At 39.4% G+C, this 24417-nt stretch overlaps 1 protein-coding gene across 2 annotated transcripts in view; it reads left to right on the forward strand.

The window, feature by feature from the left end:
- The window catches only part of LOC125904965 (cell migration-inducing and hyaluronan-binding protein-like), a 430780-nt gene that overhangs the window by 108560 nt on the left and 297803 nt on the right, over window positions 1–24417 (forward strand). The window lies entirely within an intron of this gene.

Consider the following 24417-nt stretch of genomic DNA (forward strand, 5'->3'; position numbering starts at 1 on the left):
ACAACTTAAAGTAGTCAGTGTACAGCTTGTATAGTAGTATAGATTTACCTTCCTCTGAAAATTACTCAAAACACAGCCATCAACATCTACACAGCTGGCAACATGTGTGTGTGTGTGTGTGTGTGTGTGTGTGTGTGTGTGTACAAAAAGTACAGTGTCAGTGGATAACACAGCTTCTTGATGCATTATCTATGCTTCTCCAGTTTCATCAAGAGTCTCTGGTGGTGTCCTCGCTGTGAGATTTGTATGTTGTCCATTTGTCCCATTTTGTGTTGAATTCAACTTGTCGGAGTCTCAGTATATGTGTGAGTCTTTCCATATCAAATATGTCCTCCACAATGTCCAGCCAGTTCCTCAAAGTGGGAGTGTTCTCTCTGCACCATCTCCTAGTGACTGCCTTTTTGGTGGCAGCTAACAGAATTTTAACCAGATGTCTATCTTCACATTGAACATTTTCACTTGTCAAATTACACAGGTACAAAACCTCACATGACATTTGTAGTTCGTATCCCAGTATAGTTTTCAATTCCATCCATACATCATTCCAGTACTTTCTCATTCTAATACATGAAATACATCCCAGAAAATGTGAGTGTGTCCTGCATTCAGCTCCCCACACCTTCTCCAGCATGTTTGTTCTGTAGATGTAAATTTGTTTTTTTGTCTTAGGAGTGATAAAGAACCTGTTTATATTTTTCCAGCAAAAGTCTTTCCACATCCTGGAGGTGGTGGTGGTTCGCTGGATATCACATATGTTAAACCAGTCCTCTTCAGTTAGTTGTATTTTACTTTCTTTTATCCATCTGTCTCTAATATACAGTGTAGAGGATCCCCGGTTCTTTTCGAGACCCCGGTACAACGCTGAGATCACTCTACCTGTATTGTTTTTATATGCATTACATAGTGTCACAGTCACTTTATTCAGCTCCTGGAGAAGATCTGGTTTTATTTCCTTCTCAAAGAAGTCCCTGACTTGGAGGTACCTAAATTGATCGTAGACCTACAAGTCGCATTCTTTCTTCAAATTTGGGAAGCTCTTAATTTTGCCCCCATCGATTATTGTACACAGTGCTGTAATTCCCTTATTTATCCATTGTTTAAAATTACTATCTGTCGCCCCTGGTTTAAATTTAGAGTCATAGGCCACCCAAGTTAAAATTTTGATTTCCTTCTCCAAATTGTATTTCCTAATCACTGTGAACCAGATTTCCAGAGTGAGTCTAGTGATTGGATCGAGTAATTCCTCACACTTCTTGAACATGTCCCTGTTTGCTATAATACTTTGTACATGACACCCCTCTGTTTTCAATTCAATATCTTTCCACCTTGCAATATACATAGGATCACACCAGCTCACCAAGGGTTGAATTTGTGCTGCATAATAATATTCTAACAGGTTTGGTAAAGCTAACCCACCTTTATTTTTGGGTATCTGAAGAGTTGTAAACTTTATCCTTGGCCTCTTGTCCCCCCTCCTCCATCCTGTAATTAGTTTCATACAGTTATGTTCGATTTTTAACAATAGTCACTCCTAAATATCTGATTGTTTTTGCATTCCATTTAAATGTATATGCTTGTTGAATATCCTCAGGTGGGTTGTAGTTTATTGGTAAAACCTGTGTTTTGGTCACATTGAGCTTATAACCTGACAAGTGACAAAAAGAGTCTAGTCTGTTCATAAGGTTAGGGAGACATGTATCGTATCTGGTTGTTTTAGACTTATCAAAACGTCGTCCGCAAAAAGCCCAATTTTGTGTTATGTGCCTTTCACCTCTATCCCTGCTATACCTTCATCCTCTCATACTGCTTGAGCCAGAGGCTCGATGAAATCGCAAAGAGAGTTGGTGATAGACAGCACCCCTGTCTGGTAGATCTTTCCAGATTGAACCAGTTAGTAAGGTTACCATTTATTTTTATTCTTGCCTTCGGGTCCTGATACTGAGTGTTTTCATGACATTTACTGAATCTGTGTGAAAGCCGAATTTTTCTAAACATAAATATAAAAACTTCAGCTGACGTTATCGAAAGCTTTTTCTGCATCCAAACTAAGTAGCAGTGCCCTTTCTCGCTTCTTTTGTACTTCATCAATTATATGTAGAGTCCTCCTTATGTTGTCTTGCGTTTGGCGTCCTTTGATAAAGCCTGTTTGATCCTCACTAATTAGTTCTGACATAAAGGTTTCAAGTCTCTGAGCTACAATGGTTGTATATATTTTATAGTCACAATTTAATATTGATATTGGCCTATAATTTTCACAGAATTCTTTGTCCTTTGCATCTTTAGGGAGTACCATAATTATGGCTTCCTTCCAAGAGGGGGGGATCTTTCCTTTTTTTAAGATTTCATTGAACGCTGCTAGTAGTATTGGACTTAGTTCTTTTGTAAACATTTCGTACTATTCGGCCAGGAAGCCATTGCTTCCCAGGGTTTTATTTGATTTTAATCTACTGATAGCTTCTTCCAGTTCCTTCAGTGTAATATATGAATTTATATCCTCATTTTGTTTTTCCCCTATTGCTGGTTGATCTAATTAATTTAAAAAAATTCTTATCGACTCCTTAGGGGCTGGTTGTGAATATAATTTTTCATAGCAATTTTCAAATATTTTGTCAATTTTTTTCTGGTTCATATTCAAGGGTACTGGTCATGGGATCTCTGATTTTATGCATTGTATTCATGAGTTGCTGCTTCCTTATTCACCTAGCTAGTAATTTCGTTGCTTTGGGATTCATAATAAGTTTGTTTCATGAATCTAATTTTCTTTTCCACTTCATTTTCTAGAATCTCATTTTTTTGTTTTTTATTTGTTGAAGTATGCCTGGGTCATTCAGATTTTTATGTCATTCTAAATTTTTAAGATCTTTAATCTTGGTCTGATATAATTCCTGCCTAGCTCTCTTCAAATATGCTGTTTTAGATGTTAGTTTTCCCCTCATAACTGCTTTCATAGCATCCCAAAGAGTGGTAAAATCTACTTCTCCATCATCATTCTCTTCCCTGTATGAATTTATTTCTGTTTTGGTCTCCTCAACAACCCCTGGATTATTTCATATGCTAACATTCATTCTTCATACTGTGTTTCTTTTCCTACTGTTCAGTTTTAGTATCAGGTGGGGTATAGAGGGGTCCGATAAGTCTGTTCTTCTATTCTGAATCTATCAACTGTGTTCATAAAGAAATAGTCAATCCTCGTGTGAACTGAGTGAGGGGCCAAGTCATGAGTGAAATCCCTCTCGAGAGGGTGTAATTCCCTCCAGACGTCTATAATTCCAAGTTCAATCAATGTGGTATTTATATATCTGACCAACTGAATTTTACTACTTTTTTTGTACTGGTTGTATCCAAGTTCCAGTTCAATGTAATGTTAAAATCCCCTCCACATATTAAGATCACTCCTGTTTCTTGTACCATGATCTCAAATAAATTCCTGAAAAAACCTTATCACTGTCAGGAGGTGCATAAACATTAATGAGTGTAACCAGTTGGTTTTCAATTATTTCCCCTGACCAAAATGTACCGCCCCTCTTTATCTTTTATTTCTTTTAAGGTCTCAAATTTTGTTGCGTCTGGAATCAAAATTATTACTCCCTTCTTACTCCCCCCTTTGTATGAACTATAAAAAGCATTTTTAAAACCCAATTTTTTACATTTTTCATGTTCCTGATCTGATAAATGTGTTTCTTGTAAGTAACTAATCTGTGACTTTTCCTTTTTTAATTTTGTTATGACCCTCCCTATTTTCACTGAATTATTCAACCCATTCACATTCAAAGACACCACTTTAAGTTGGTTATAATGCATCTTGTCCTTTCTTTAGGTTTCCCTCCTCATCTTCACTGACACTGAGAACATTAACCGCATTATGAACTATAACACCAGAACCGTGCTTCCAATAACAACGGGCTTCTATAACTGTGCCCAAATCCCTGTTAGTAGGGGAGGGGAAGGTCCCCTGATATGGGAGAGGCCCCTCACTAGAGGTGAGTGGAGGCCCTAAATGGGATCCCCCTTGCCTTCTAGAAATGTCCAGCATTTCCTGATATTACTGCTTTGCCAGTATTGTTTAGGAGAAGCCTATGTACAGGGGAAAACTATGGCCCTATATCAAGAGGTGAATGAATAAAATAAAATACAACCCCCTTGGGCATTACCTTTAATCCCAGGAATTGGTGATAGAACTAAAAATATGACCTCGGTTATTTCAGTGTCTTACCTGGTCTCTTTTTTGCCCCACTTTATAGTAAAACTCAATATTGTCCTGTGGTGTTTTGGCCACTTACCCTGTTTCTATATAATAAAACTCATTCACACCTCTACCTCCCGTTTTACTCAGATACCATCTGTGTCTCCGGATCTCTGAAACTCGAGTGACTTTCCTCTCACACGCTGGGTTAATCCTCCTTGCGGCCCTGGTTCTGCCACCGGGATGCTGCCTGTGTCCGCTCCTCCAGCATGCGCCCCTCATCAGCCTCCCTCACCTGGACCTCCATTCCCCTTTTCCTCATCTCTTTTGCTGTTTTGTGTGCATTGTTATAGATCCGGGGTCCGTCTGTCCAGTGGATCTTGATCCTTGTTAAAGGTGCCTGGAACCTGATACGTTTGTCCCTCAGGGTCTTTTTTATCTCCGTGTAGGTTCTGTGTTTCTGCACCACCTCAGTCGCATAGTCATGGTCAGAAAAGAGCGCTGTGTTTTCTAGTTTAATCCGCTTCTGCCAGGCCTTCTTTAATATCATCTCTTTGGTATCAAACTGGAGGAAGTTAACGATTATGGACCGTGGCGTCTCTCTGGGGCCTGGTCTCCTCGCTGCTGCTTGGTGTGCTCGCTGAATTAACAAGTTGGTCCCCTCAGGCAGAGTCAGCTCTCTCCGTAATAGCTCCTCAACAAAATGGGGGACCGAGTCCCCCTCTGCGCCCTCTGGTACCCCAAATATCCGCACGTTGTTCCTCCTAGACCTTCCCTTGAGGTCAGTCAATTTTTCCTGCAGCTTTTTCTGTTCGTGTAGTCAGCAGCGCCTTTCTCGCTTCCATGCTGAATGTCTCGAGTTCGTCGATACGTGTTTGGGCTTCGCTGAGACTTTTTTTCTGTTCCTGTAGCTCAACACTGTTCACCTGAAGTTTTTTGGTGACGTCTTCTTTGAAATTTGCAAACTCCTGTCTCAAGCTTGTGTTGAGATTCTTTAAGCTGTTTATCATCTCTACTTTTAGCTCGTGTATCTCTTTGGAAATGTATGTCAGACATTTATACAGTGCCGGAGCTTCCCCGCTAGCTGCGGCCTCGCCACCACTGTCTTCTCCTTCCGTGCTTGCGTTCATCACGATATCTTGTCTTTTTCCCTGGGTTTTCTGATTTATTCGGCATCTCCGTCGGTTCCCCCCTCTCATTCCTCGATTAGTTTATTTTTGAATCTGCTCTAATATCAGTTGAGGGGTTTTGTTTGCCTTTGACTGGCAGGAGCCTAGACTTACGCTGCCATTCCTCTCACCACTCACCGGAAGTCTCACAGTGTGTGTGTTTAGAGGGAAAGCAGACTGACATAGCTGGAGAGCTGGGGTGCTGTGGTTCCTTGCAGCTGTATGAAGCACTTGTATAAACTCCAGCTGAAGACCACGGACATCCAATCATAAAATGGCAGCAGGGTAAACAACAGACAAAGAGGGTTTTATGCAACAGTGGCCCGTAGTATTTCTGAGTCTGTGTATGTGTGTACTTGTCGGTATATGCGTGTGTGCTGTAGCTGTACCTGGCATAGACAGTGCACATAAATCACAGAGAAGTATTGAGCCTTTGCCTACTCATGGAGTGGGTTGAAGTTAGGGTTTCCTTTTCAGCATTTTATGTGGGGCAATATCTGACAGCTATCACAGGAAATTTTGTTGCAAGTCTTAATCTCTGCTATTTTTGGAGTATTTTTACTCTAAATTTTCATCTGATAAAAAGAACAGGGTTCAGATGCAGAAAACTCTGTAGGTCTAAGACTTAAACTCAGTGTACACACAGTGATAGAAATATGGATACACACTTTATCTGTGAGATTTTAAAAGTCATTGTTCATCTATTATCTTGCATTTATATACGGCATAATACTGTATGTGGAGGCTGCAGGCCAAGCAAGGTCACCACCTGCAGCTCCTCCTGGGAGATCCCAAGCAGTGTGAGATAACCTAAAGAGAGACCAAGTCATGACCAAGAACCAGAGTGTATCAAGACAGAGACAAGACCAAGACTTTCAGGGGTTGAGACCAAGTGAAGACCAAGACCAGACTAGAGTGAGTCCAACAATGCATGACACGCTTAACATAAAATGTGGAACATGCAAACCATTGATCTGAGATTTATGATCAGATTAATGTGAGAGTTCCCTATTTCCATATAAACATCTACACAAAACAGATGACGATTCCTCTTCATTCACCTCTTTTATTGCCATACTGAATACCTGTGTATGTGTAGGTTTACCATGAGAAATATCACGATAAATGAATCAAACAGCATTGCAGCAGGGAATTGTATGTCCTTTACTTTCTATGAGCTAACAAAATACAACCAACGCTCAGGGTGGGCTGTTGTTGCTAGTTTCAAATCAACACAGTTGTCATTTCCACAGCCAGTGCCCATGTTGTGTACGTTTACTTGTGCCAATCTGTGTGGCCATCAGTGTGTAGGTCTTAAAATGATGTGTGGTAAGGCGCATTGTTGGCGTGTTGCTGTTTTTAAGCAGCAGAAAGCGGTTGCACCATTGACCAAATAAGTCAATAGAGAAGTATTTTCCTGCTATTTAAAGGGCACATTAGTCAGATAATAAGATGCTTCTTATTATGAGGTGGGTTCATAACTACACACAGGGACATGCAGATGGGATGCAGGTGGGTGAAATAATACACCATTAATGAGGAAAATATGAATGACGTGTAAGATGTGAACATAGCAGAGAGCAGAGCAGAGCTGCTGTCTGCTGCTGCTCTGCAGCAGACTCTCTATTACGAGAGACGCTGTGCAAATGTACACGAGGAGCAGTGCAACGTCACTGATTATTTCAGATGCGAAAAGGTTAATTCTGTTATTCTTCTTCTGTTGCTTTTATGCCTCTGCACCACCGATACCCATGGCCGGAGGCATAAAAACAGCATTATGGAGGCATTAAGTGATATCTTAAGAATGCCATGAGGGAATTTATTCAAATTTTGCACAAAAGCTATATATGTTAAGAGTATTTCTGACCACAGTACTTGTTCCAGAGGCTGATAAAGGCACAGTGCAATTAAATTTAGCTGTATTCTGACATCGGTATTGGTATTTACATGACATTTACTGACTGAATTGTCTAATAAACCCTCCACATTCTGTTATTTCTCTCCACCACATTGTCTTTCATTGATTCCTTCACATTTTACTGAATTTCCCCCTTTAGTTTTTCCTCTCTGTTCTCTCTGTCTTTGCTTTCTGTCTTTCAGCCCTCTCTGCTATCTGCTCATCAGTTAACTTATATTCTCACAGACTACAGAAATATGAATCTCTCTCTCTCTCTCTCTTAACCCAGTGTGCATATCTAGTATCAGTGCAATGAATTAATCTAACATCAGGATAAGATAATATAAATAGCAACTTGCAGTAAGACGAGAGATTTTACAAATAGGAACAAAACAGCTGTGCAACAGCTTTTATTGTGCATTTCTCTAATATAAACAAAAAATGTACTTACCTACTTTTGCAAATGTAGGTAAGTACATGAAATGAAAAAATCATCTAAAACATAACAAGAGAAGACACACAGATAAAAAGACAGACAACAAGTGCATCTAATATGTGAACATGTTTGTAACTCCAGTCACTTGTGTGGTTACAAAATTAATGACTTAAGATGTGTAATGACTTCTAAGCACAGAATTGACTTTCTTTGCAGGTCTTGAGATTTCTGTATTTACCTCAGACACTGGAAGGAAACTCTGTGTCCTCAATGCTTTTAAAATGCTTTTGCTTATCCTCAAAAGTGAAACACATTGTCATTTTCCTTTAACAGCACACACAATACACAGTCTGCTTCTGGTTAAATTGCATTCTGTTCCATTCCTCATAATAATAAGAGCTGCAGAGTGCACCAGACTCACAATTATGGTCTTGCCAGTATGTTCAACAAGACAATTGTTATTGTGAGCGATAAATTGCAAACTTGAGTGGTTGTAAAACCATTTTTACTCCATGTTGTTGTCGTGTGTCATATTGCTATTGTGTTTCTTGTTGAATTGCTCTGATTTTGTCTCTGTGATGTGACTGTCATGACTGACAAACAACTAGAGATGTTTAAAGCTGGAGAGTGCTGAGCTGCTTCTCAAAAGGGCAAGTAGCACTTTTAGGTAAGTAGGCATGAGCTCTCTGTACTGTCGTTATAACAGTGTTACTCTGTTAGTGTTCATAATACTCAGGTCATGTCAGAGTTATCTTTTTTCAGTAATAATGGGGTGTTCATGGCATTAACAATAATGTTAGGCTAAACTTTAATGATAAAGATAGAAATGTAATTGCCATTGTTACCATGTTACAGAGAATAAAATCGAGAAGATATTTTTACAACCAAGTCATTACTTGGTTATTACCCCAACTGTACTCTATTTTCAAAGGCATTCATCTGCTAATTATTTTTTGGGTTACCGTCTTTATGTTTTGTCTAAAACATGCCTGAAAAATGCAGATCAAAGCTTCTGAGAGCTAAAGGTGACACGTTCATAGCTTGTTATGTCCTGGAAGAGGGATCCCTCCTCAGGTGCTCTTCCTGAGGTTTCTACCATTTTTTCCCCCGTTAAAGGGTTTTTTTGGGGAGTTTTTCCTGATCAGCTGTGAGGGTCCTAAGGACAGAGGGGTGTCGTATGCTGTAAAGCCCTGTGAGGCAAATTGTGATTTGTGATATTGGGCTTTATAAATAAAATTGATTGAACTGATTGATTGATATAAGACAAAGAAAGTCAAATCTTCGCATTTGGTATTTTTGCATGAAAAGCGAATCATGCATTTAAGCAGTCATTACATGGTGGCCTTTTTTAGTCAGTCATAATGTCAGCTCTGAAAAAACCTTCCTTTTGATATGTTTAAACTTTTTTTTCCTAATGTGCCAAGTTATTAAAACTTCCTTGTTCTTCCTCTGGAATCTCATAGTTGCCTTTTAAAATATCTTGTGATAGTTAATAGCTTTAGAGAAGTCCAACCACTGTAGGAGTACATTTCTGCATCAAATTAATTATTTTATAAGTCATCAAATATTTCAGATGTTCTTCAAGTGAAACATCTATCCACAAAGCCATTCTATGCCTCCTACCTGTTACATTCATTTAAAAGTGTTTTTGACAAGTGCGTGTGTGTACGTGGTGTTTTTACTCCGGCACGTGTTTTTTATGTTTCCTTCACTGTGTCTGTTGTTTCTCACACTTTTTTTTTAAACACCTGTGCCATCAGTGTAACCCTATATTATGTTTGGCAGTAGTGATGTTACTAACTTAACTACATTTCTCAGTAGTGTGGTGGTAACATCACTACTTTCTGAGTAGCTTTTCAAGATGATGTTGATTAATTGCCAGGTCAGCTTCCACAAAAGTTACAAGCTCTTTTTCCCAGGAGAAGCTCTGCAGTGCAGCAGACTTTTTTTCTGTGGAGGTCTGGATAAAAGTGAGGAGGTTAAGTAATGTGACTGACGCCAGCGCCACACCGAGGAATGTAGGTGAGGGAAGCACTTCCAGATGACAACACATAGTAATCCTTCAGTTTATTCCACTTGACGCTTTCTCTATTGGCTTTTCTTGGCAAGACCTGATTGTCCACATTGCACTTCTTTACGAGTCTTTCATGTGTCTTGCCCATAGACTGTGTATATTTAGTAGCTTTGCAGTGGACACTGGAGAAAGAGACACAACAAGGGCCAAGAAAAGAGCGAGAGAGACAGAGAACAGTATTAAGAAGAAGGAGAGGAGAGAGATTGATGTCCTGATGTCACATTTTGCAGGACATGTTCATGTTTTAATGTCCCCAAAAAAGAAATCTTTTTATTTAGGTCTGTTATTTTTATTGTTTATATTACTGTATTTTATTTATTATGGTTTCATTGAGTGAAAAATATGTTTTGGAATTCTGTTTTGGAATTACTGACAGAGGCAGATAGCCTACTGAAAGAGGGCAAGGCAGAGAAATGCATTGTCGGAAGAGGAGAGAGACAGAGAGAGAGCAATGGGCTAATGAATGATGTCTTGTTATTGGAGGACATGTTCAAATGTCACAAAGTCTAAAAAGAAAAGAAAGAAAGGAAGTTTTAATTTAAGTCTGTTATTGTATAATAAACAGTTCAAATGAACATTTTTTGTTTGGCTGACAGTTTTTCTGATGACTGAAAATCACTGATTTGACATAAAGTAAAAAAAAAATTAAAGCAAGTTACATTTGCCATTTTCTTGTAGCTTAGCTTGCTAATTTCTCTGGGGGTAGCTTCATTGTAGTGAAACATTGGTAACTGGTAACTTAGCTCACTACATTTTCCAAGTAGCTTGTCCAGCACTGACTATACCAAACGTACCAAACAACACAGCCTGAGAATGAACATGAGACACTTTGTAATGTCCTGGAGGCAGGTTTTGGCGTGACAGGATTTGAAACATTACAAACGCCACTAATCCTGTTTCCTGTTGTATTTCTGCTGTGGAGAACTGATCTCCTGGCTGTCAGTCCATGTGACTGGTGACTGCAGTACCCATGAGTTAGAGTTAAAACAACAGCCCAGATGTTTAGAGTTCTGCGGTTGAATTCTGCTATCAGTCTTTGTGCTAAGCTAACATAAACACATCCTGGATCTCTTCTGTACATGAAAAAACAGTCTTTGCGGTCTGCATCAGGGGAGGACAGACCAGATGAGGCTTTTTCAAAATTCTGGACTGATGTAAGTTTCCGGTCAGGGGAGTCCTAACCCACCTAAAATAATATTTCAAATAAGCCTGATGAAAATGTCATTAAGTATTTATTTAAAAAAAAAAAGAAAAAAAAAAAAAACCAAACCACAGAACAAAACAAGCAAAAAACAAAACATGCTACATGTACACCTTAATGAGAGAAATTAGTAGTTTAGACAGCCCTTTAAACATAATGTGTTTCAAATTACACAGCTTCCTCCCACTTTTAACTGAAACTGAATTTAAATCAGAACACACAAACATTCAATACAGTACATACTGCTTTAATCAGCATGAGTAACTGTTGCAGTGATAGCAGTATCTCTGATTTTCATTACAGATAAACCTTCATAAATATTTTTAGAGATCATATAAAAAGATACTTCTGATAACATTATGTCTTACCTCATGATTATTATGTGTAGACATACAGTATCTTTGTGAGGAGCAGTGTTAATTTTGTTGACGAAAACTATGACAAAAATTTTTCATCAATGACCTTTTTTCCAAAAAAACAGATAGAAAAAAAATGATATTTTTCCATAAAAATAAAGACGAAATCTATATTTCATTTTCGTTGACAAGACAAGGTTTATGGGTCGATGCTGTCTGACAGGCAGGTAGGACGCTCAGTTATCTGTGAGCTGCTCTGTCAGTAAACAGTCTGAACTCAGATCAGTTTTCTCTGACAGAGATGAAAGTTTAGTTTCAATCACCAACTCTGTGAGATGTGAGTTTCAGCCTCCAGACTAACATGTTGGAGATTAAGAAAGAATTTAGGCTTTTAAAGTTATTTTTCTGCTTCTTAACAGTGATATCAATAAGCCAGGTTACAATAAACCTGGGTACAAATCCTAGTTGTCTCAGATTATTTATTTGTGGTGTCAACATTTTTGAGAGCATAAACAGAGAGATGATGAGCTTTTCAAATGATGATCAGTAAGTGTGTGGTTGTAAATCACCCCTTAAACCTGATAAACACGGCTGGAGAAATGACAGTTTGAAGGTGTCTCGTCTCGTCGTCCTCCGCTTATCTGGGTCCAGGTCGCGGGGGCAGCAGCCTCAGCAAAGAAGCCCAGACAGTCCTCTCCCCAGCCACCTCCGTCAGCTCTTCCGAGGGAACCCCGAGGCATTCCCAGGCCAGCCGGGCGATGTAGTCCCTCCAGCGTGTCCTGGGGCAGCCCCAAGGTCTCCTCCTAGTTGGACATGCCCGAAACACCTCCCAAGGGAGGCGTCCGGGAGGGATCCTTACCAGATGCCCAAACCACCTCAACTGGCTCCTCTTGATGTGGAGGAGCAGCGGCTCTACTCCGAGTCCCTCCCAGATGTCCGAGCTCCTCACCCTATCTCTGAGGCAGAGCCCAGCCACCCTGTGGAGGAAACTCATTTCAACCGCTTGTACTCGCAATCTCGTTCTTTCGGTCACTACCCAAAGCTCGTGGCCATAGGTGAGGGTTGGAACGTAGATCGACCAGTAAATCGAGAGCTTCCTTTTCTGGCTAAGCTCCCTTTTCACCACAACGGACCTGTTAAGCATCCGCATCACTGCTGACGCCGCCCCAATCCGCCTGTCAATCTCCCGCTCCATCCTACCCTCACTCATGAACAAGATCCCGAGATACTTAAACTCCTCCACCTGAGGCAGGACCTCCCCCCTGACCTGGAGTGGGCAATCCACCCTTTTCCGGCTGAGGACCATGGCCTCAGACTTGGAGGTGCTGATTCTCATCCCAGCCACTTCACACTCGGCTGCGAACTGTCCCAGCGAGAGCTGGAGGTCACTGTTTGATGGAGCTAGGAGGACCACGTCATCCGCAGGACCAGTTTGAAGGTGTGTAGAAATGATTAGTAGTTGTAGAAAAACATTGTCTAAATGAAATTTTTATACATCCTTTTACTTTGATTTGATACATGAATTAGCCAACTCCTGAAAGATAAAAAAAAAACCATAATAATAAAGGCTGAGTAAAATGTTATGAATTTTTATTGACTGTTTTGAATTTTTGTTGACTAAACTAAAACTATGAGGGATATAAATGACTAAAATGTGACTAATAAGCAGTTTCATCTCAACACTAAGACTAAATCTAAAATAGCTGTCAAAATTTACACTGGTGAGGAGTAACCACTAGTGCTCCTATGCTATAACAATAACTGGCCCCAGGTTAGATATGTGTCGGTAAATTTATGCAACTGTCCTATTTCCTGTTAAGGAATATGTACCATTTGAACACATTATTAAATAATATGAAAAGGAAGTAAAACTAGTGTTTTGAGACATAACCCTGTTACAATATTAGAGAATAATATAGGATGCACCTTTGTTGGTATTGTACTATAGCAATGCAGATTCTTAAACAAATTTGCACCAAATCAAACACCCAAACCTGACATACAGTAAACCTGGGGTGTAGGGTATAATTCTTGAGGACATTTAGGCTCTGATTTTCTCTTTAAAGGCATTTAAGAAGTCTAGGAAGAAGTTGTTTAGACTTTTTCTTCAGGATTAAAAATAATCCAGTGATTGCTATGGGGAAATCCTAGGTTACAGTGATGGTAAAGCAATGCAGGCTAAAGCTAATGCCAAGCTAAGGCATACTGGCTCTGCCATGAGCCTGTAATTCAAGGCAGTAAAAGTAAAGTAAAAACGCTGATTGTTCAAAGAAACATTGGAAATATGCAGAATTGAAACAGGAGAAGCAAAACGGCTACATGTAGTTTCTGTTTCTACTAATTCCTCAGTTAGATGTTGTGCTTTTTTGTCGATGGCATTTCTGGATTAGTTCCACCACTGCAGCACTCTGTTTGGAACCTTAAAGGGAAATTCTAGTGTTTAACAACCAGACTGCATTGCCATTGCTTTGGCTAGTATGCCTTTAGGTCAGCTCTTCCAAACAGTCCAGTGAAGCAGAGCACTTTATCTCATGAACATCAAAAACTATTTTTTAAATCTTTTGTGCCTCATTTTAGCAACACAACTTCTGTTTGTTTGACCTCTTAGATCTTCTGCCAGTACAATAAGTGCAACACAGCTGTATCAGTGGAGTTCCTAGCACATTTGGTGCCCTAAACGAGCCTTCCCCTGGCAGCCCCCCTGCAACTCAACAGTACTGCATGTTTATTACCAAAACGCAAATAAACAACCTAGTTGATGTGTGCTAAATTGCTTTCAGTAACATTTTGTACATGTTATGATAATAATATAAATCAATAATCAATGAAAAAAGAATCACAAAGTAACTTTAAAATAACATAATATAATATTGTAAAGGGTGGCACGGTGGTGTGGTGGTTAGCACTGTCGCCTCACAACAAGAGGGTTGCCGGTTCAATCCCGGGCGTGGGAGCCCCTCTGTGCGGAGTTTGCATGTTCTCCCCGTGTCAGCGTGGGTTCTCTCCGGGCACTCCGGCTTCCTCCCACAGTCCAAAGACATGCAGATTGGGGACTAGGTTAATTGATAACTCTAAATTCTCCATAGGTGTGAATGTGAGCGTGAATGGTTGTCTGTCTCTATGTGTCAGCCCTGCGATAGTCTGGCGACCTGTCCAGGGTGTACCCTGCCTCTCGCCCGATGTTAGCTGGGATAGGCTCCAGCCCCCCCGCGACCCTCAAGAGGATGAAGCGGTTAGAAGATGAATGAATGAATGAATAATATTGTAAAATAACAATAAAATGTAAAAATTTACTTTCTAATTGAACAAGAGATGCACTGATTTTGAAATTCTGGGCCAATACTGATTCCATTGTTTTTTCCATTGTTCAACAATTTCGCGGCATGATCATATATGGGGGTGTTGTGATATACCGGTGCTGTTTCCTGTAGATATTGCGATACTATTGTTATAGTGAAGTCTTTCTCATTTTTTTTTATTGAGAATCTGATATAATGCCAGCGCTATCTGTATAAAGAGGCAATGCGTGATTCAGGTAAAGGGATGTTGATGTGTTTTAGGCAGTGTTATGCAAGTTACTGAAAATTAGTAATTCATTACACTTACTAGTATCTGTAATCAAAAGTAATTGACTTTACCATTAACTGCATATCAAGGTAATTAGTAACTAGCAACATTTACTTTTGTATTTCTTGTCAATATCTTCTTCAGTTCTTTCAATGAGGCACACATAGCTATTTTACTGTGGTGTTGCTGTGGAACAGTATGGAGCAAGACGACTTTATATCTATGATTGTACCCATTATCACTATTATGGGAAAAACAAGGTGTTGAACAATAAAGCACAGTAGATATGTTTTGAAAGACCTATATAATGTAGCTTGGAGAGGCCTTCAAATCAAGCAACACAAGTCAGTTTTTACTTTTTTGGCAGAGTTAAATGAAGTAACATCATCTCACATTAGACAGTAATTTCTTATCCTGACATGCCCAATAAAATAAAAGTGATAAAAGATATTTACACAAATATAAACACTGAGTTTAATCAACAGTTATTCAAATCATGCACATAGACTGCATCTCACCACTCTTGTCCTTCATCTTAAGGAGAGAAAGATAATCTTCATATTACAGTAGTGTTTGTTATTAATAACCTACAGAAACATTGTGTCCATTAACCACCCAACACCTTCTCTTCCACTCTCTGCGTCTCTCTTTCTCAAACACACACACACACACACACACACACACACACACACACACACGCTGAAGGACCTGAATACCGCTCATCTGAGCTTTGCATCACTATGGGTGACGTTTCATCATAACCAGGAAGAAATCAGAGGAATAGGCTGCATTTGTCTGCTATGATCGAGACAAAGGCAACGAGTTATGAGTCCATATCACTTCCAGTAATTGTAATTATGTCTTTACTTTGACAAAGTAATTAGTGACATACTAGTTACTGCCAGATGTGGTGGAGTTAGTAACGTATTACTTTTACTCTGTAATGCATTATTACTAATATTGGTCTTAGGCAGCTGGAATTAACATGAAAACTTCTGACAAAGAAAAAAAATGGCGTGGTGACTCAGTCTATATGGAAAGCTGTCTGTAAAGTTACAGAAATAGCACTGCAAGTGCTTCTTGCAGTGCTTCACTTGTAAATCAGAAGGCACTTCAACACAAAGGCTCATGATCTGGCCGCTTGGGGGGGAGAAATAAAATATAAAATATTTCATTTATAAAATAAAAAAAACAATATATATGAATGCAACACAGCACATGTCCACTTGCTTAGCTGCGAGGCTTACTGTATATAGCATTTCCCCATTCATTGATAAGATGATAATATGCTTTATCGTCATATCTTAATGCTCTGAAAACGGACTGGGCGGCTGCAAGGGATTGTTGTTTACATGATCTTGTTTAAAATCTACAATTAAAAAAAAACTATAATGGCTATAAAGGAAGTGGCATGTTGGCTTTAAACCCTAAGCCTATTTTATAGGCCTCTGCTAGAAAATTGCATATCCATAATGAAATGAATATATCTCTGCAACCACAAGGTCTATTTGAATACTTTTGGTGTCATGGTAAAGGGAACACTTGTGAGATTTGTTAAGATGTGTAAATATCAGTATATGTGTTATATGTGAAGTGTAAATGAAGATGGCACACAGCACAAATGAAATATTTTGAGGTTCGCCTAAAAAAAATCCCTTTGGAATGATGCAGCAGCAGCTCTAAACCTCTATCAAATCATAGTACAATATGTGAACATTAACTCTGCAAAGGTTGATTCTAACAAAGTGAAGCAGAACAATATTAGAGAGGTTTTAGTACAGAAAATTCAGGCGAGCTCTCCAGAATTGCTCCATGTTTGCATGTGATTTTTGTCATGTACAATCCTATATCTTTCATTTTTTGTTTCTGTAAATCCCTACTGATGTTTAAGGTATACACATACAACTGTCCGTTTAGTTTTTTTCCTCTATTTCCCACTCCAAACTGACCAATACACACCTACTACATTTGAACCTGAGTTTCTATTCTGAGCTTTGGAGGCCCGTATCTCTGCGACGGCTTGGTCGATTTGAGTGATTGACACCTCGTTTGATTCGTTAGAGCCAATAGAATGATGCTATACCCACCAAAACGAGATTGACAGCACTGTAAGCCAATCAGAGTCAGCAGAATGCGTTGTGGGGCGATGTCGGCTGCTGTGAGTGGTCATTAGGCTCGTTCGAGATGAACTGTGCCTCGCCTGGAAAGTAGATGAGAGCAGGCGTACAGGAAGTCACAGACACATTAACATCCTGTCTGGAATGATGTCATTTCATTAAAAAAGTGATCAGACCCATATATCAGTTTGTTTTCAGTCTCCAGTTGTTTTAGCTAATTATGATAGATTCATTTATTAAAATGCCTTACAGGTGATCTGTAGTTTATGTTCATGGTTTCTCCTCCATTTGATATGAATTCTCCTGTAAATCAGCATCATATCAGTTTGACCTGTCCCCTCAACTACACAGGCTGAATAAACTGTGTTTGACTGTAAGGTTCATATTTTCAGAGGAAAATAAATACAAGACAACAGCTTTCATTAAGGCTCAGTCAGATACAGTCAGGGCTTCACATCTGATGTTATTTTAAGAATCCTCACATCCCACTGACCACAAGTCTCTGTGTTGCTAAATACTTCAATAATTAAAAAGTCCAGTGTTAATATACAGTACACTCTGTATCTAAAACGTCATCTTGTTGAGTTGACATCTAAACCAATCAGCTGTTAGATCAGGTTAGAGCCAGGCGCTGCAGTCAGTGGAGAGCAACTGCAGCGCCTGGCTCTAAAAACTGCGGCCGCCTGGCTCTTGCAGTATTATCGCCGTCCACTTTTGTAATACGTCAGAGCAAGTCGGCATGAAGTCAGACACAAAACTAACCGGCGTGCATTGTGCGCTGATCGCTGGTGATCGAATCTGCACAGGCCTGGTTCATCTCGAACAAACCTATTGTTATGCTTCCCCTGGAACCTTTTTTTCTGCCTGGATTCGAATGACAGACCACATCCGGTAAAACGGGAACGAAGCGTGACTGATCAGCAGAATGCGCTTTTCACGGCAAAAATAACAAGGTAAGAGAGATATTACAAATATATTTTGGCGAAAAGATTTCTGTTGTTGTTGTTCTTTGGCCTGTAGCTCTGTGATGGTTTGTGGTAGAGTGCTTTGGTGCATACGTGTGGAAACAAAGGAGTCTCAGCTTTCATTTGAGATGAATGGCGTTTGTTTTGAATAACGTGTGGTTGAGTTAGAGCCCAAAATATACCGAGTGGGTCGGGATATCGGTGCTGTATGGAGCTGTTGGAGTTAGTTGTTGATTGTTGTTTATTTAGTTGTTGTTTGAGCTGTGTGTGGGGCATGTTAAAAGGGTTTTTACAGCCGTGCAGCCGAGGTTCTGCTGTTTAATTAAATGTGCAACATCACTATATTCTTTGTGATCAGTGTGTTGTTTCACACTGTGCTTGCAAAGTTGCTCTCAGCGTGTACCAACTGGGGGACTTTTGGGTTTAACAGGTTTGAAAGGTGGTGTTTTCATACACTTTACTCCAGATTGAAGTTTCTCTGTAACTGTTTGATGGATTGCATAGAAATTTAATTCAGACGTTCACGTTGCCAAGAGGATGAATCCTTGAACTTTTCTCCTTGTTCCACCAGCAGGTCAAAATTTTCACTTATTTAGTAAAATCCAACAAGACAGAATCTTTTAATAAACACAAATACAAAGTAATAGAAAGTGCATCTTTCAGAAAAATGCAAACAGAGCTTTGGCCAGGCCCAATTTTGTTTATTTATTTTGACTTTTTTTTTTATTCCCTTTCCTAGGGAGAGAAATGGCCTGCAGCTGCCCTATATGTAGTTTCATCTTAGCTTGAGTGGAGAAAGTGTCGTTCTCATGACCATGTGTAGGTGCTCATTGATGAGACTGGAACAATACTTAATTTTAATAATGTTAATAGTAGAGTAAGCTGACTCATACCTGTAAGTCGATCAAAACATGGTGCTACTTTGGTTAGAGCAGAGAAAACAGTCTCAGACACAGGTCAGTTGCTTCATGCTCCATGCTGTCCTCTTTCTCACAACTCTCTTACATTGTTGTTCTCTAGCAAACTGTCTACACACAGTAAACAATTGATTTAATTGGCTCTGTTGAGTGAAGCTATTGCTATATCATTTGGATCAGCTGTGTCTGCGGTCTGTTGATGTAACCATCAATAAGAGCAATGCTCCAAGCAGATTCTTCTTTATTTGCATAAATGTATCAGAAATTGGTGACGTAGGTCAGAGGTAAAATAGGAGGCATTTAAACCACATTTTTTTCAGTGGTCCATCACAGTACTATTTTAATCTGGGAAAGACAGAAGAAAAAGGATTTACACATTATTTCCCAAACCACCGTACAATGTATCATTCAAATCATATGATTTGCGCAACCTGGACAATGGCCTTTACATAGGTTCAGTTTGGGATTGGTACAGACAAGCTAAAGTGGAATTAGGGATGAGTGACTACATCACAATCTGTATTTGGGCAAATTGTAAATTGGAAATGAGAAGGCCAAACCAGAAGTTGTTATTTAAAACCTGATATTGATATGGTACGATCCGACATTGCTATACTCATGAAATATTAGAAAACTATTTACAGAAAAATTTCAGGATTGAGCTTTGGATCATTTTCGATCACAAGAGTAAGAGATTGAATGCTGTTGGGATTCACTGGACCACAGATTAATTGTCATTTGTTAAAATCTAAACTGAACACGTGATGGCTTCTCTTGCCATCTGAAATGGTAAGAAACCTCATGTTCTTTGTTCTTCAAACAAAGACAACTATTTGACACTCATCTCCACAGGATGCCCCACCTCACACCTTAGTCAAAGACAAGTCTCAAAACTTGATTGGACAGTACTTTTACGGTGTCATGTGACTGTGTGATGTCACCAGGCAACTGCAGACATTCTGCTCCCATCACTGTCAGTTCCCCTCATTCCTCCTGGGCCTTGAGCAGCCCAGACAGTCTTCCTCTTTCTCCTGGGCTGCCAACCAGCTCAGACCCTTCCTTCTTGCTCCTGAACCATCCAAAGGGGGGCAGTTACTCTACAGACTTTTGTTCTCTTTCTCCTGAACCATGACCTGCATGCCCACAGCAGGAACAAATCCTGGAAACCAGAGAAATTAGTATGCAAACACAAGGTTTATCACAGCTGTACAGGCGAAGCAAGACTGTTTAACTTGTTGATTGTGATTCAGTACTGTTTATTGAGTCATTGTTCATTGTGGTTAGGTTATTGGTAAGTTGGCTTTGCCAAAGCTAAGTGATGTTAGTTTGTTAATGCTATTCGCAGACAATAGCCATGTTTCCATCAGCCTGTTTAGATGCGCATCTAAAAGTATCGCATCAGAAAATTATGATGGAAACGCCAAAATTCGAATTAAAATCCCCTGATTCGCACAAACTAAAATATGCTCGCTTTAGCCGGGTTTTGTTTGATTCGAATGTCGAATGTTGATTCACAAAACGGGATGGAAACAGTTATGTTCGAATTAAGTCTGACGTGGCGCACCTCTCTCCATGGTAATATCCACACTCTGGGTTGGGAAGGCGATAATGCATTTACGAGCTGGTTGCCAACCGCCAGAAAACGTAGAAGAAGAAGAATGCGAGACTTGTTTTGTTTCCGGTTCTGTGGAAAACTCGCGCGAGTTCGTAGTTTTCACCAAAGTCCGTACATTTAATGGAAACACACAGGATTCGTATTTCTTTTAATACTCATTTTCCAATGATTCAAATCACTTTTGGATGGAAACACAGCTAATGTCTTGCATGCAACTAAAAATCCTCTGCACTAATCCAGACTTTATGCAACACATATCACATTCACATAGACTCATTTACAAATAGGTTTTCAACAGAGCTACACCCAAAGAGGTAACTCAAAGTCCCACTTCTTTTCCTTTGTCTTTGTCCTGACCACACGGTCAGACAAACACCTCCCCCAGTCTGAAGCCAGCTTTGATTCGGCCATCTTGTAGTTCTCTGTTGTCAGCCATGTTGTTTTGTAGGCCAAACGGCCCTTTGATTACCACACCCACCTTTGTCTTTCTCTCTCTCTCTTTCTCGCATGCACACATATACACACACACACACATACACACACACACACACACACACACTATACACTAAACTTTGCTTCCTTCATGAATGAATATATTTTTGGAATCATACCTGCTGTCTGTTGTGCTGCACAAGAATGAATGAATCGTCAACCTCTGCTACGTCAAGAACTCGGAAATCCTCCAGGCTTTACTATTAAATTTGGTTATTGTTATTAATTTAATTATTAATCAAAATTCCACATTGATAGTTAAATGAACTTTTTGAGACTGATACCATTGACTAGCTGTAACTTTTTGCCTTTTCGGGAATGGTGCCCCAGGAGGTGATTTAATGTATTTAATGTAAATTAAGTCATATTATTCAACATAATTAATAAGTATTTTTATGCGCTGTATAAAAGGGGCAGAGGAAGAGTGCAAAGTTGCACATGTCTACTCTGTGCGATTCCTAAACAATATTAAAACTTATTTGGAAGATAATTATAAGAATTAGCTTGTGACTATTTAAAAAAGAAAGGAGAGATAAAGAACCTGAGAAGTGGAGCCTGAGCCTGATTGTTGCAACTGAACACAGGTAGCCTGAGTGTCAGACTGAAGCTCCCAGAACCTTCAGTCTGACATGGCTTCCATTGAAGGCGATTTACAAGGGGGAGGGAATTTGATTTTTCCCTAACCAATCAGTAGAGATCAACGACTCACCCAGAATCTGACGTCATTAGTATCCATGCCTCAGGGGTGCCCAAAACAAGCGAGCATTGCCCGTTTAAAATGTCTCCGTCGTCGTGCACGCCCAGCTGCATCGCCGTTAAATCCAGTTTAGCAGCTTCCTTAATTTGGTCCTCCATTAACGAGAGTAGTGGCGAAATACCTTGATAGCATCGTTAATGTGGTCTGTAGGATCTGTAGCGGTCGCCATTGTTGCTATCCTCACCAGTTACCCACCGGCGTACAGCTTGACATCAGCGTGGCGCTGATTGGCTAATCGCTAGACCCCCGGCGTTCATTGGTCTGTCCAGCGTTTGGACGAGATAAATCGCAAATTCATTGCAGTATGCCAGACCAGAGATGCAAGCCTACTCAGTTGAGTGGGCGGGGTCTATGGTCTGGAACCAGGCTAGAACACAGGCGTACTTTGTAGTTTGGAGGGTAGATTGGTTGGTTTATTATTTTATTCATTCAGAGAACATCTTTTTTTTTCATTTTGTTTAAAGATTTGTTGATTGCGATGGTAATTTACTTTAAAGTGCACTAAAGTGTACACAATGTGTCATGCTTTTCTTTGTTGTTGCCTGTTATAAATAAATGAAATAATGGAGAAAGAAAATGTGTATGTATAGCAGCTGCTAGGTGTAAATAGTATAGATATTTAGACACCTCATATGTAAGCTAGACAGAAATTTCCCTGCTCATTACTGTGCACAAATGTTCTGTATGAACTTAGGCCTCAAGCTCAAGAAAGCAGATAGAAACCTCCTGGCAGGGTGCACTTTGCGTGTGCACAATTTATTAATTTATTTGTTTTTGCACCAACACATCATGTGTGCAAAAAATCTTTTTTCCACTTGAGCACCTGTCCAGCAAAATATCTGTGCATGGCACTGGTACCAAATACTTGTTTGATCTGAGTATTCAGCTCAACCCAAAGTGGAACCCTTCCTGTCTATATGGCAGATACAGGTGTAAGCATTATATAAACTTCAGTCATGTCTTATTTCTTCTTGGATGTCACCCTGTTTTTATTTTCATCTCATGCTTTATAACATCTCATATAGTAACTTGTGAAAGAAACTCTCTTGTTGTGTTTTCGCTCTCCATCCTTTTTTTTCTTCTTTTTTGTGAATGATGCAGAAATACCACACAGAGTCAGAGAGTCAGTAAATTAGACTGAACAAGTCATTTCCCTTTAATATCTGCATAATAAACTGCCTTTTTTATACAAGGAATACACCAAGAATGAGCTAAATACAGAACCTTGGCATTGTCTTAATAAATGAAATCTATTTACTGGCAGTATACATTGCAGCAATTCCTGAGTTCTCTATCAAGCCTTGACAGTGGTGGTAAGGGTGAAGAGATGTAGCTGCAACACTGCAATAACTGATGTTAACAGGTAGGCGAGGTTAAATACCATGCAACTAGGTTGCTTATTGGTTAACGGACTACATATAACCCAGAGAGTCTAGTTGAGTGTTGTCCTGTCGCATCTTATGCTAATTGCTTCACAATTTACATTCCACATTTAACATTATGAAACAAACATCTGTTTGGTATTTTATTGGTTGAGAAGAGTGTCTTTAGGCTCACTGTACTTAAATCTAATTTCTTTTAGGCCAACAAATAAAGGATTCACAGGATGAAGGCTTTAAAACAGCATTTAGACTCCCATGTTGAGAAATAATATTGCTCAGTTATTTAGAACTTAATAGACAGAGAAAGATCAAGGAGAGCATTCACATCCAATGCCAAAGCCCATTCTGAACACCACTCTAAAGTCATGTGATGGCAGCTGCAGGAAACCCCATGCTTGTGCTCTCATGGTAGGATCACTGTTTTGTTTGATTAAAGTGGACTTGTAAACAGACATTTCCTTAAACCCCAGCCCACTCAAAATATCAGCTAAGGCAAGTTTTGGTGTTGGGATATAAACCCTGTCTGTTTAATGTTGCACAAGAATAAATGCAGCCAACCTCTGCTGTGTCGACACCAAAATCCATTAATCTCGACTACTGATATGGTAATGTTATGTTATGTAATGTAATAATAAACTATCATGCTGATTTTTTCAGATAGTGCTGTAAATTGAATCATATTATTATAAATTAAATCATATTATTTAATATCATTAATAATTATTTAAATAATTATTAATTATTTCTGATCAAGCTTGGGCTGTGTCACGGTATTACAGTGTACCACGATAATTAGAAGTCCAGATGGTATCATTTTCAGTACTCTCAAAAATACAGATGCTCATCTTTTAATTAATACATAAGGAAAGGTTGTATTGAGGATGTATTATATGTAGACTGCGAGTGGTGGGGATAACATTAGAGGACTGTAAAAAGCTGTCAAGGCATAGAGAGACAGTGAGGAAAAACACTACATATTCACATCTAAATTGGTGAATTAGGGGATTATTTCAACCAAACCAGAGTTGGTGATTGTTGAAACAGTAGACTAGCTGACTTAATGACTAACAAGACCAAATAAGATGGTTTTGGTGAGTGCCCCACACTAATGTCATATACTGAATACCCCACTGAAAGTTCAGGAAGGTATAGAGGTATAAAAAGTACATACAGCATATTTCTGATAGATACATGATACATTTAACCACGAGTTCATAGCATATATTCCTAAATACACTTTTGTTTAAAGTACCACCTGGGGCCAGGTAGTATTATTCCAGCTTTGAACC

The sequence above is a fragment of the Epinephelus fuscoguttatus genome, linkage group LG2 (genome assembly GCF_011397635.1).
Source record: "Epinephelus fuscoguttatus linkage group LG2, E.fuscoguttatus.final_Chr_v1".
Taxonomy (NCBI): domain Eukaryota; kingdom Metazoa; phylum Chordata; class Actinopteri; order Perciformes; family Serranidae; genus Epinephelus; species Epinephelus fuscoguttatus.